Source organism: Psammomys obesus, unplaced genomic scaffold, assembly GCF_907164565.1.
Source record: "Psammomys obesus unplaced genomic scaffold, mPsaObe1.curated_primary_1811, whole genome shotgun sequence".
Classification (NCBI taxonomy): domain Eukaryota; kingdom Metazoa; phylum Chordata; class Mammalia; order Rodentia; family Muridae; genus Psammomys; species Psammomys obesus.
In genome coordinates, this window is record NW_026596134.1 from 9185062 (window position 1) to 9197384 (window position 12323).

Here is a 12323-nt window from a genome sequence, read left to right on the forward strand (position 1 = left end):
GTGCTTATCTGTCACCTGCCTTTCCCGTTCATATTTTGCTGATGTTTTAAGAGCCCACCTCTGAGCAGCCAAAGGCTATGTGACCTGGGCCAGGGTTTCTGACTCATGAGGCCAGTTACAGCCTTCTGTCTCCACTTGGGCTGGAATGATCTGGGAATGAGACAGGCGATCCAGGTTCTCAGATTGTGGAGGCTTCTCAGATTTTGTTTGTTCACTTGCTGTGGGCACGGGTGGGCCTAGGCCTTGCTGCTGTGTGTCTGGCCTGTGCTATGTGCAGTCGTGGGAGCAGGTGGATTGGCTGCCATTTATTTCTTCAGGAAGTGCAGGGAGATAGAATGGCCTGAGAATCCCCAGTGACATCAACGATAACATTCTCCCGTTGGGTTCTTTGGGGCCAGGTTCTTTTGGGTCACAGGGTTGAGGGGTACGCTGGACCTTGCTTCCTCCGGTTGACCTAGCTGGTTCTAGTGGCCTTCAGCCCAACTGTCTGCTATATCAATTCCTCTGCTGCCCATTAGGAAGCATTTGCCAAGCAGCTGGCAAACATATAAGAAGGGTGACCTCAGCTGAGGGGAGATCCTGCCTGCCTCCTGAGGCTGCGGGGATGGAGGTTGGCTGTGGCATTTATTGTACCCTCTGAATGCTGTGCCAGGGCTGGGATCTAAGCTTCTTTTCCATATTTATAGCTCTACTGGACAGCAGCCCTTTATGAGCGGCTGTTGGCTAGTGGGTACCAGAACTAGGCCTGGGGCAGTTTTTAATTTTACTCAGTCCCAGTTTCAAGGAGCCTAGTTGAGCAAACTTCAGGCCCCTGACCTGGCTTGGACCCATCCTTCTCTAAGCATCTACCCTTTTCTCAGTAAATCACATACATAGGCCATTCATTCCCATTTCTCCCTGAGTGACAGGAGTCTATACTCAGGGACCAAGGGATGGAAGGATGGAAGGATGGAGACACAGGTTCAGGGGTATATTGTGTGAGTGGGTGGGGAAAGGTTGGGGATAGAGAGTGCACCCTCCGGAGAGGGATGAGACAGCCCTATTTGCTGGACCTCACAGAGATGGGTTCTCGCTGGGTCTTTCAGTAGGAAATGTGAGGCAGGTCGACGAATGAAGGCGGGTAGCCAGCAGGGTATGCTCTGGAAAGGTGTACACCGAACCCTTGTGCTTAATTGGGTGAGTGAGACAAGCATGATGGATAGTTGGCTGTGTGACTATGTGGGAAGGTGGTAGAGAAAGGTGGAGGATACAAAGCCCAGGCTAATTCCACTGTGAGAGAAAACAGATTTGTCTTCCTGAGCCTGGCTTATTTCATGTAGCACAGTGATCCTTAGCTCCACGTGTTTCCCTGCGCTTGCCATGGTCTCTTTCCTATTTGCAGCAGGATAGAAATCCACTGTTCATATTCCTTTCTGCATTCATCCGTTGACAGAGCCAGAGACTGGTCCCATATCCCATGTTGTGAAGGGTAGCAATAAACATGGGTGCAGGAATGTCTGGTGTCCTGACTTAGAATCCTTTAGGCATATGGGCTAGATGAGGGAAGGGAGAGGGGAGCTAGTGAGGGTACTCAAATATGTGTGACATGGAAGCAGAAGAGGGATGATTTGAGAGGAAAAAGGTGACCAGAAAGGAACGGGCAGGAAGAGGGAAATAAGAACAAAGTATAATGATGTACGTGTATAAAAATGTCACAGTGAACTCATTTCTTTGTATGTTAAGAGGTCATAATAGGGGCTGGAGAGATGGCTCAGAGGTTAAGAGCACTGGCTGCTCTTCCAGAGGTTCCGAGTTCAATTCCCAGCGACCATATGGTGGCTCACAACCGTCTATAATGAGATCTGGTGCCCTCATCTGGCGTGCAGGCACACATGCAGGCAAAACACTGTGTACGTAATAAATAAATCTTAAAAAAAAAAAAAAAAACTTTTTAAAAAGAGTTCGTAATAATGGCTGGGTGTGGTGGTGCACTCCTTTAACCCCAGCACACAGGAGGCAGAGGCAGAGGCAAGTGGATCTCTGTGGGTTCCAGGCCAGCCTTGTCTACAGAGCAGTTCTAGGACAGCGAGGGCTACACAAAGAAGCCCTATGTTGACACCCCTCCCTCCCAAACCAAAAAAGGGGAGGGAATTTGTAATGAAACATAATAGCTATATTAGTTACCCAGAAAAATAGTGGCCGGTACGGTGTTGCACACCTTTCATCTCGGCACTTGGGAGGCAGAGGCAGGGGGGTTGTTGTAAGTTCGAGGGCAGCCTGGTCTACGTAGCACGTGCTAGGGTTACTGGAGCCATACAGTGAATCCCTGTCTGAAAAACAATACAAAAAACCAAAATGGAGAAAAATCTTAGAGTTTTGTCAGGGAGAATAATTATTCCTCCCCCCAAATCCAAACACCCCCGCCCCCCTCCCCCCCAAAAAAGAAAACTCCAAACCAAAAAAAAAAAAAAAAAAAAACCCAAAAAACAAAAAACAAAAACAAGCTCAGGCTAAGAGTGATGTGTTCTGCTAGAGTTCAGGGAGTGCCAGAGGGGCCAGGGTTGGAGAAACACAAGTGGGAAAGTAGCTGGCTGATGTGATAGGCTGTGCCAGACCTGAGAACCAGGCCAGGGTGTTTAGATCGAGGTGAAGGTTTTGGGGATCAACCTGTGATAGTTGAGGCAAACGGGGGAGTCTTGGGGTTGTCCAGGCTCTTTACTCTGACCTCAGCCTGGCTCAGGGCTGAGAGGGTGGGGGCGGGAGGTGGGGCAGGGCTGGTAGTTGCTGTCAGTTCTGTAGGGCTCCAGCCAAGTTTCCCTGGGAAGCAGCCATCTCTTCTAGGTTGTGAGAGGAACTGGGGGTTCGGGACTCATAAACCTCGTCCTTGAAGGAGGTCCTTCTGAGGCTGCTGGCAGGCAAGGCATGGCCGGAGCGGTCATGCTGCTGTCTCAGCTGGTCCAGCTTCCAGCTGGCTGTCAGGGACGGTCTGGAGAGGATGGACGCCGCCTGCCTGCTGGATTAACATTCGTTTTCTTTGTTTTCTCCACAGGAAGCGAGGGATAGAGGTCGTCCAGGTGAGTACAGAAGCGTGCGCTTAATCTGTCTTTGTGAGAGTTTGGGGGGGCTGACCACTTTTTATGGACACCTGGATTGTGACACCCCCCTGGAGATCTGACATTGCTTCTGCCCCAAGCTGGGTACAAACTGATGGCTGCTTGTGTTTGGAGCATTACAGTGGGTGAGGAACAGGAAGGACCAGAGGCCCACGGGGGTCATGACACTTGGGTTGGGTTAGGAAGGACAAAGGGATGGTAGTGCCTGGCTATGTGTTGCGTCATCCTGTCCTCTGTGCTGAGTCTTGGGCTCATTGGCTGGAGAAGAAGGAAGGATGGATGGATGGTGGGAAAAGAAGTGATAAGTGGAGGAAGGAAAGGGAAAAACAGAAGGAAGGGAGAGAAAAGAAAGTATGGGTGGAATGAAGGAGAGAGAGAAGAAAGAGTGGAGAGCTGGTGGGTGTCCAGGCTCCAACAGCAGCCATCTCAGGAAGGTTGGCAGGCTTGACCCGTCTGAGAGAGCCTAGGTATGGGATTACCTGTTGCTGTTCTGGTAAGAGACACTACACTGGCGCTCATGGTTGTGTCTTCCCAGGGATGGTAAAGTGTATCTATCTCCATGTAAACTCAGAAGTATAGACCTGTAATGAGGGGCAGGTTATGACACATGCACCAAAGCCGTGGTTTCCTGTGTCACCTCCACTGTCCCTGTCTGAGATGACCTGGACTGTCTATGTAGCAGCAAGCCATCTACCCTTTAAGGCTCTATCTGCCTGTAGCCACAGAGGGTCACCTGCACAGGGACCAGACCAAAGCTGATGGCAGACATCTGGAGGAAGTTTCTAAAAAGCCTGCTGGCCCATACTTAGAGTCCTTATTTGTTCAATTTAAGGAGGCCTCTTACTCAGCAGCTATAGGAAAGGGTTTCACAATTTTGCACATACCTGGCAGGCCCAAGGTCTTCTCTGTACCCTGGCTGTTGGTAGAGCAGGAGCCTGGAGTCATTGTTCATAGAGTGTCAGGCAAAAGGGTTTTGAAATCTTTCAAGATGTGTCTGTTGTTCATTTGGCTGATGACTTGAGGGAGGAAGTGGTGGCTAGGGGCAGAGTGAAGCCAAACTGGGCACTGTCTACTCCGGCATCTAAGAATAAAATCTATTCTGCCTGCCCCTCCTCCTGGCATCTGGGAGAGTCGTGAGAACCTTAAAATTTGAAGATGCTGAGAGAGACTGGATGGCAAATCACTTGGCTGGATTTTCAAAATCTGTTGGGTCCTCTTGCACCACAGGCCAGGATATGGGCTCCTGAAAGCCAGAAACAGGCGGGGTGCCAGTCACTGGGTTAGGCATTGAATGAGTTAGAGAGTTAGGGCGACCATGTCAAAGCTACCCCAGCATCCCTCTCCTCTGCCAGGTCCCGATCGTATGGGAGGAGGTATCTCTCTTGCAGAGATGCGGAAACTGGGGCTCAAGAGGCTGCGGCCTTTTGGAGAGGTCAGCTGCTTTGGTGAAGTTAGGGCTGAGTTTGGGTCAGCTCATTTACAGCTCTGTGGCCTTCTGTCTGCATTTAATGCATGATCCACGTACAAGGTACTTCACACCTACTGTTGTTGGCCTTTTGCTGCTGTCTAAGTGGTAACAGGACTTGGGTTCAGGACCCAAGCGTGACGAACCTGGGGAAGATCCTGCCTGCTTATTCCGGTCACGGAAGTAACCTCTCTCCCTGTTACCTGTTGGTAACAGTGGTGGCATCAGCGACGGGCGTTTATGGGGACTGTGTTGTACCAGGAAGTGGCCGTTTATTCTAAAGGAACATCGGTGTGTAGCCTTTCTTAGGCATGGGATGTGCACACCCACGTGATGTGCGGGAGAGCTGGCAGATCCCTTCTTCTGCCCCAGCCACTCCTGCCAGGGAAGTGTGTCTGGAGATGAAGAGCAAGGCGGCCTGGACCCAGCTTCTGGCTGTGTGACAGGCGTGCCAGTCTGTATAGTGGGATAATCGGCAGGCCTGTCCAGGCTTATGAGGACTGAGTCAGTCCAGGTGACACGCCTGTCACTGGGCCTGGCACACAGAGGCTGATGATCTGCAGAGCTGTACCTCAGGTTGGGACTACAGGACACAGCCCTCCCTCATCAAAGGAGGCAGCTGGCCATGATAGCCCTGGCTGGATAATGGCTGGAGGTAGTTCCTTGCTGCTAGTAACAGAACTGAAAGAGGAACTGCTGGAGTTATCAACTGGCTAGCACATGGGTAATGAATTTGACGATTCATCTCCCCTTCCCTTGATTTTTTTAACAGTTGTTCCTATAAAAACTGAAAGCCGGAGGTAGAATTAAAACTGTCTTACTCTGGCAGTAGGTAAGACTCCTCTGTTGGTGCATGAAATGACTTTTTAAAAAGTCCCATTCGTCTCTTCAGAGTTGCATTTCTAATAAGGTTTTCTTTTTATGCGTGTTACTTGTGTAGTATTGAGTATGTTGGTCATATTGATGAATTATATATTAATAACCAAAAGTGGTTTACTTCAGAAGAGACTTCTGATGTATGTAAGAGCTTTATGACCACATAAAAAGCCTTTGAAGGAGGAACAGTATGTACATATATTTCCTTAGCTCAGTGGTGTGGTAGAATAATTAGTAAGAGACTTTCCAATGTGAAATACTCTGACAGTTTAAACATCTCCAGGGAAAGAAAAAGGAACAGTGTTTGATTTCCAGCTGTCTAAGAAGGGCTTGATTATACAATCTGTAAATGGATGATGGTGGATCGCAGATCACCAGGGTATTTAGACCACATTGGATCCATTTAAAAGAGAAATAGTAACAGTTTTATTTTCTAATGTCAATATTTACATCATGTTGGATACGACATCCTCCTCAAGTATTTAAACTACAGGACATTTCAGATGTCAGCTTAAAAACGGGCTGTTGGAGCCGGTTTTAAACATTAATCCTGGGGTTTGGTTTGAAAGCTGTTTACATCTTAGAACCAGGTACTTCCTTAAAGAGGGACAGCGGCAGGCCATCAAGAGGCTCTGCAGGTTCTCCCCCACAGGGTCCCGTGAGGTTTCCTTGGCCGCCTGGCCTCTCCTGACCTGATTTACTGTAAGTTGTGCCACTCTCTGCTCAGGTTAACTCAGGCGGGGGAGGCTGCCAACGAGCCTGGGGTGGAGAAACAGGAACCCTGCTTTGCGTTGAGTGCTCAGGCACTGGGCAGAAGCCAAGGGTTGAGGTACAAGGTGTGGACTGAACAGGCATCGCTCTCCATATGGCAGCCTGGGCAGCTGTGTGAACAGTCTGCACTAGGTGACCAGCGTCCAGAGGGGGAGAGACATTGGTACCCTCACCCCATCGGATATGGCTGGTGGAGGAAAGCTTTATGTACCCATTAGGGCCTGCTTGAGAGTCATGGCCCAAGCCCACAAACCCATCAGAACTTGCCTACCCCCTTCACCCCCAAGTTCAAGAGCTTCAAACACAGCCAGATAGTTGCCAAATTGGCCAAGTGCTAATACAGAGCAGTGGCCGCCTTCTTGGAGAAACGGATCCTTAGAAACAGCTGGGGGAAGAGGGTTATTGGATTCAGGGCTAGGCCCTTGGGCTTCCCCCAGGGCTCATCAAGAGCCCTGTGTTTCTCTGGTCTGCTCTGTAGATAAATTCAGGAGAGAAGCCTTTCTGTGAAGGATTTCATTACTCCTTCCTCCCTTATCCCTGAACTTAGCATAGTGAGACCCAAGAAGACTGGGCTGCAGCTGGCATGCTGGCCAAGCCCCTACCCCACCGTAAGCCTGGCTTCCACCCCACTGGGGAGAAGGCAAGGACTGTTAGCCTGGGTTTTTATTTTAAAATGCAAATGAGTAAGCCACAAGTGTGAAAAGTACAGTAGCCAATTATAGATTCTTCCTTTCAAATTCTTGGCAAATTCAGACATTATGAAACCTAGTCTTGGGACAGCCACTGTTTCTCAGGCTGGCAAGTAACTTTCTCCAGATTCAAGAGGGAGCAGGCCCTCTGTGCTGGTCTCTCCTGAGCTGTTACCCATTTGAGATGTTGTACTTAAAAATTAAAAAAAAAAAAATGTGTATGGGCGAGGGCTGGAGAGATGGCTCAGAGGTTAAGAGCACTGGTTGTTCTTCCAAAGGTCCTGAGTTCAATTCCCAGCAACCACTTGGTGGCTCATAACCATCTTAATGAGGTTTGGTGCCCTCTTCTGGCCCGCAGGCACACACTCAGGCAGAATGTAATAAATAAATAAAAAATAAATAAATAAATAAATAAATAAATAAATAAATAAATAAATAAATCTTTTAAGAATGTGTATGGGTGTTTTGCCGGCATGCAAGTGCCTGTGGAGGCCACAAGAAGGCATTGGATATCCTGGGACTGGAGTTCCAGGTGGTTGTGAGCCATTATGTAGGTGCCAGGAATTAAAGTGAGGTCTCTGAGAAGAGCAACCAGCTTGCCCCAAAAGCTGACAGACAGCAAGCTTCCAAGGAAAGGCAAGACCAAGAAGCAGAAAGGCTGTGTGCTCAGGATTGGAGAAGAATTTGGTGCTGTACCTCTGCAGTTCGAGGATAGGGTGTGAGCTTGATGTGCCAGCCCTGTGGATGGAGCAGGCTTTCTGTGGTGAGTTAGGGTCTTTGAGGGAGCGAGATGAGGAGGAGGTGACAATGGGGAAGCCCTGTAGAGAAGGTGGTACCTCTTGATGAAGAGTGAGCGGCATCCTGAGTGTTATGGGAAGGTGTCAGGATGAGATGGTGGGATGCAGAATGGCCTGCACCCAGACTTGGAGGCTGGGAAAGTTGTCTGTTGATGATTAGTGGTCTAGGTAGGTTGGGCTTTGGGTTCCTCTCAGGAAAGAGACCGGGACAGAGAGAATGGGAGAGAGCACAACACTGAGGTGTGGGGCAAACTTTGGTGGGGGCTGAGTCTGTGCCCTGAAGGTATTTGATGGGAGGGAAGTGCCCTGTGATCTAGTTGGGAGGAAGAGCTCCCTGTAGGGCACAGGAAGGTTGACAGGAAAAAGTTGGTTTGGGAAGTAGTCAGGCCTCTAGAAGGCAGCTGGGTTTACAGCCAGGCAGGGGGAGATGCAATCTATAGTAACCATGGCAATGAAGGGAGGTAGGCCAGGTGGCAGATGTGGTTGGTACCCAAAAGAGTGAGGGGTCAGTCCCCAGGTGTTCTTTGTTTCTTTCTGGTTTCCAGGGCTCCTGGGACTGGACCAGCCAGGAAGGGGAAGATGCTGATGACAGAGAAGTGTACTGAATTCAGTTAAAATTAGTTGCTGGCTAATTTAGTGCTGGGGCAGTTGGCTGGTCGCATAGTAGTTTTCTCCAAAGGGATCACAGCACCGAGTTTTCCGATTCAGCAAATGTTACTTGTAGAGTGTTTTTTGCCTAGTTCCAGGTGTGTTTTAATGAGTTTATTAAAGGTATAAAGCCCAGTTAGGTCCCCTCTGTTACTACGTTCTCTGCAGTGTCCGCAGTGGCTGGCCTTGGTGCCCTTGCTAGATAGTTTCCAGGTGAAGGGGTGCCATTCCTTCTTGGGCTAATAGCACCCTAGTGTGGCTCCGATTCTTGGAGCAGGAGGAACCTGTGAGAAACGCCTGGTCACCCCCATTGCAAGCAGTGACTTTCTGAGGACCACCTGTCCACAGCTGACCCTCAGCAGACCAGTACTGCCAAGGATGACCACATTGGCATCTGTGCAGATGCTGGCTCTGCATGGGAGCTTGTGGTCACCGGAGGCCAGCGATGGACCAAGTCTGGCTTCTCTGAGGAGTCCTAAGTCCTGAGTTTCTTCCAGAATGTTTCTGGTCGTGGGATTTCATTTTCTTCGTCTCTAAAAGGGCACCCCACAAGTGCTGAAGGAATCTGAGCTGCCGCTCTTCATCTTTTGCTGTGGACAAGGTGGCCTGTGAGGGGACAAATGTGGCTTAGAAGAAGCTGTATGGTCTCACTGGAAAGCACTTTTAGATTTCTAGTCATTAAGGCTTTTAACTTGCAAACTTTTTTTTTTTTTAAGGCAAATTGTATGTATTTTTTTTTTCAATTAAGGTACAGGTTTTTTTTCTAAATGCAGAGAATTATTTTCACTTTCAGTCACTTATTTAGATATGTTAAACAGACAAATTTATGATCATCATTGTTTTTTCTTATAATAATGACACATGGGGTGGGAAAGTTATGCAAATCAGTGTCTATTCCTATCTTTTTTTTTTTTTTTTGTAGCCATTAAAAACATCTCATTTTGGAAGCTCTTTAGTACCAGCACTGTGGAGCACGGGGTGGGTGGATCTGTTAGCTCAAGGCCAGCCAGAGCTACATAGTGAGACCCTGTCTCCAAAAACAACAAAACAAAACAAAACAAAAATCCCATCTTGGAAGACAGTGTGAGAACATTAGGCTGCTGAGTGCTTTTAGTATTTGCCAGGCAGTTTCTGTTCTAGTGTTGTGTCTGTGTGTGGTGTATGTATTTGCAGTGGTGTGTGTGTGTGTGTGTGTGTGTGTGTGTGTGTGTGTGTGTGTGGTGTTTGTATGTGTGTGTATGTGTGATGTATGTATGTGGTGTGTGTGTGTGTTGCCCAGGATGGACCCAGGATCTGAACATTCTAGCAAATGCCCTGCAGGATTATCCACTAGTTACAGCCAGCCTTATCTTACATCTGGTCTCCCAGACTTCCTGGAAGGGAAGTGTATAGGTGTAGTCCCGTCGGCTAGCAGGCTTCAGTTCTGTCTAGCCCCTCTGTTCTCCAGCCTGAGTCACCGAGTCAGCAGGAGAAAACCTTTGAATAGAAAAGTTCTGCTTCATCACCTAAATGAGAGAAGGTGGCCAGGGAAGCAGGCTCCCTGTGCTTGCCTCCTGTGTCCTCACTCACAGGCTTCAGGAGCCCACATCTTTCTACTCTGCGTTGAGCTGAACTGGGGCTGAACCTCCACGGGGTCTTCTGTGAGCACTTCCTGCTGTCCTTGGATGGAATGTGGCAAGCAGGTTCACATGAGACTAAAGGAAAGAGAAGCAAGAACAAAGGAAGCTAGGAAGAGACGGAAAGGGATTTGAAAGAGGAGAGGCGAAGATGATGTTTGCAGAGTGGCCCCCAGTTCTGGGGTGAAATTGCCACTCAAAGGCTGGTTTTTGAGATGCCACCCACCAATGCAGGTCCTGTGGGAGGCTTTGAGCACCCCAGCCCAGTTGGAATCTGTGTGTGATCTGGACGCATGCTGCAGCTGGAAGCACTTGGTGCTGAGTACATGAGGTCACGCTGGACTGGGCACGTTGGATGGGGCCACGTTTTGAGAGCGTAAGGGGCAGCTCTGCAGCTGAGGGAATGATGTGTCGATGCAACAGCTGTCACAGTCGAAGGCAGGAGACATGCATGGCCTTCTGCACACCTCCAGGGAACACAAAGCACCTTGACTTTCTGTTGGGTAGGAAGGCCGAGTCTCCCTCGCCAGCCCCTCTGACTTCCGTATGTGCCTTCAGCGTGCTCAGGCATCTTCTTGCCTGTGGCCCCTCCCTGCTTCTCCTGAAGACCCCTACCCCTGCAGCTGGAACTGCTGGGTAACTGTCCTTCCAGGGCCATAGTCTGTGAGGGCCCTTGGGTCTGGCCTGTGTGCTGTGCTCATGGGAGGAGTGAATTGAGTATAAAGCCATGCCAGCCCTGGTTGGTTAACGGCAGCTCTAGATTCTTCTCGAACTTATGAGCAGCGTGTGCTCATTCTTGAAATCTTGGGAAGTAAACCCAGAGACAGTCATGAAAATATGCTGTTTTGTCTGGGTGCTTGGTTTGGGAGCTGCATTTGGGGGTGGATGAACTGTCGCACTGGCTGATTCCATTGCCCATTGTCCGTATGTACCAGTGTCCAGAGCCTCAGTTCAAGGTTGCCCCTGGCTTACAGTGGCTAACAGTGTTGCCACCATGTCAGAACCTAGGCCTCTGTAGGGTTAGATCGTATCTCAGTGTTCACTTTGGATAGGCTTCTAGAAGTGACCTTACTGAGTTGGAAGCATCCAGACCCCAGGGTGTGATGGTGGCTTGCTTGCAATCTGTTCGCATTCTGTGCGCTCCCACCCACAGCGCCTACAGGCTGTGTCTCAGGCCGGTGTTTACCACAGTGTCCCTCAAGCCTGGCTCTGTACTAGAAGTAGGACATTAGGGAACCCAGGGAGATGCAAGGCAGCATTAGACAACCGCTTTCTAGGATGGCTTGTGGTCACCACCCCGGCACATTGCCTCTGGAGTGACCTTGACTGAGCATGTGATTTATCCTCTGGTGTAAATAATTCACATACATTTATTCATGTCCTTATGTATAGTTCAGTTAGGTCTATAAGAGTGTCACTTGTATCATAAATGAGGAAACAGAAAAGGCAAGTAGTTGCCTAATTTCGCTTGAGAGAAGGGAAGAGGAGGGGGAGGAAGGTGGAGGAGAAGCCGTTGAAGGCAGGCAGCACGGTTCTAGAAGGCTTGTTTATTATTGCTTTTAGAGCTTTCTATTATAGGAAAACCACACGACATTCCAAAGCTGGGAGAACATAGTCTTAACGAGTCTCATGTGCCCTCCCTAGAGCTTGCGTGTGTCCACATGCGGCCAGCACCACCTAGGGGAGACCTCACCCCCACTAGGTTTTTATGATCGGCCTCACCATTCTGTCATGTCACCCGTGAATGTTTCTGAAAGCTAGACTTGCCTGGCACTCCTAGGCAGTTTGGGAAAGGGGTAGGGCTGCCAGGGATGGGGCTATATTTGATTGCTCCTGCCTCTGCCTCCCTGCGGTGAGTGGAGAGGATGCCCAGCTCTGGGCTCTGAGCCTTTGGTATGGTGGTCAGACAGCTGGTGGGGCCCCGGGGTCCTGAAGGCTGGTTTGCCACCATACCTCCCCAGGAGCTCCTTAAGGTAGACGAAGGCATGCTCACAGCCTCCATGTATCTCAGGAGCTTCCCCAGCATTTAACTTGAATCCTCCTGTAACGAGTCTGACAAGGGACTCAGTAGTTCTCTTTGGTAGATAATGCTTTCCTTATCACCCCCATTTTACAGGTGAGCAAATGGAGAATATCCACCTGAGTCCTACAGCATTCAGACCAAGTACATCGTCTTTACGGCCCACCTCTTTTTATGACGATAGTAATGATAACTATTAATATATTGATACAGAGACTTATTCGGTAGCCTAAGCTGGTCTCAGACTTGCTGTGGAGTGCAGGCTGAACTTTGCTCAGTCTCTGTGCCTTCTGCCTCAGTCTCTCAAGTACTGGGATTAGAGACATGGGCCACCATGTCTCTTTGGCGT

The 12323-nt window shown here is 49.3% G+C and overlaps 1 protein-coding gene across 1 annotated transcript in view; it reads left to right on the forward strand.

Moving 5' to 3' along the window:
* The window catches only part of Itpk1 (inositol-tetrakisphosphate 1-kinase), a 134151-nt gene that overhangs the window by 27675 nt on the left and 94153 nt on the right, over positions 1-12323 (forward strand). Inside the window, exon 2 of the mRNA XM_055593157.1 lies at positions 3029-3053. The gene's annotated coding sequence lies outside the window, so the exon portion shown is untranslated. The remainder of the gene's footprint in view (positions 1-3028; positions 3054-12323) is intronic.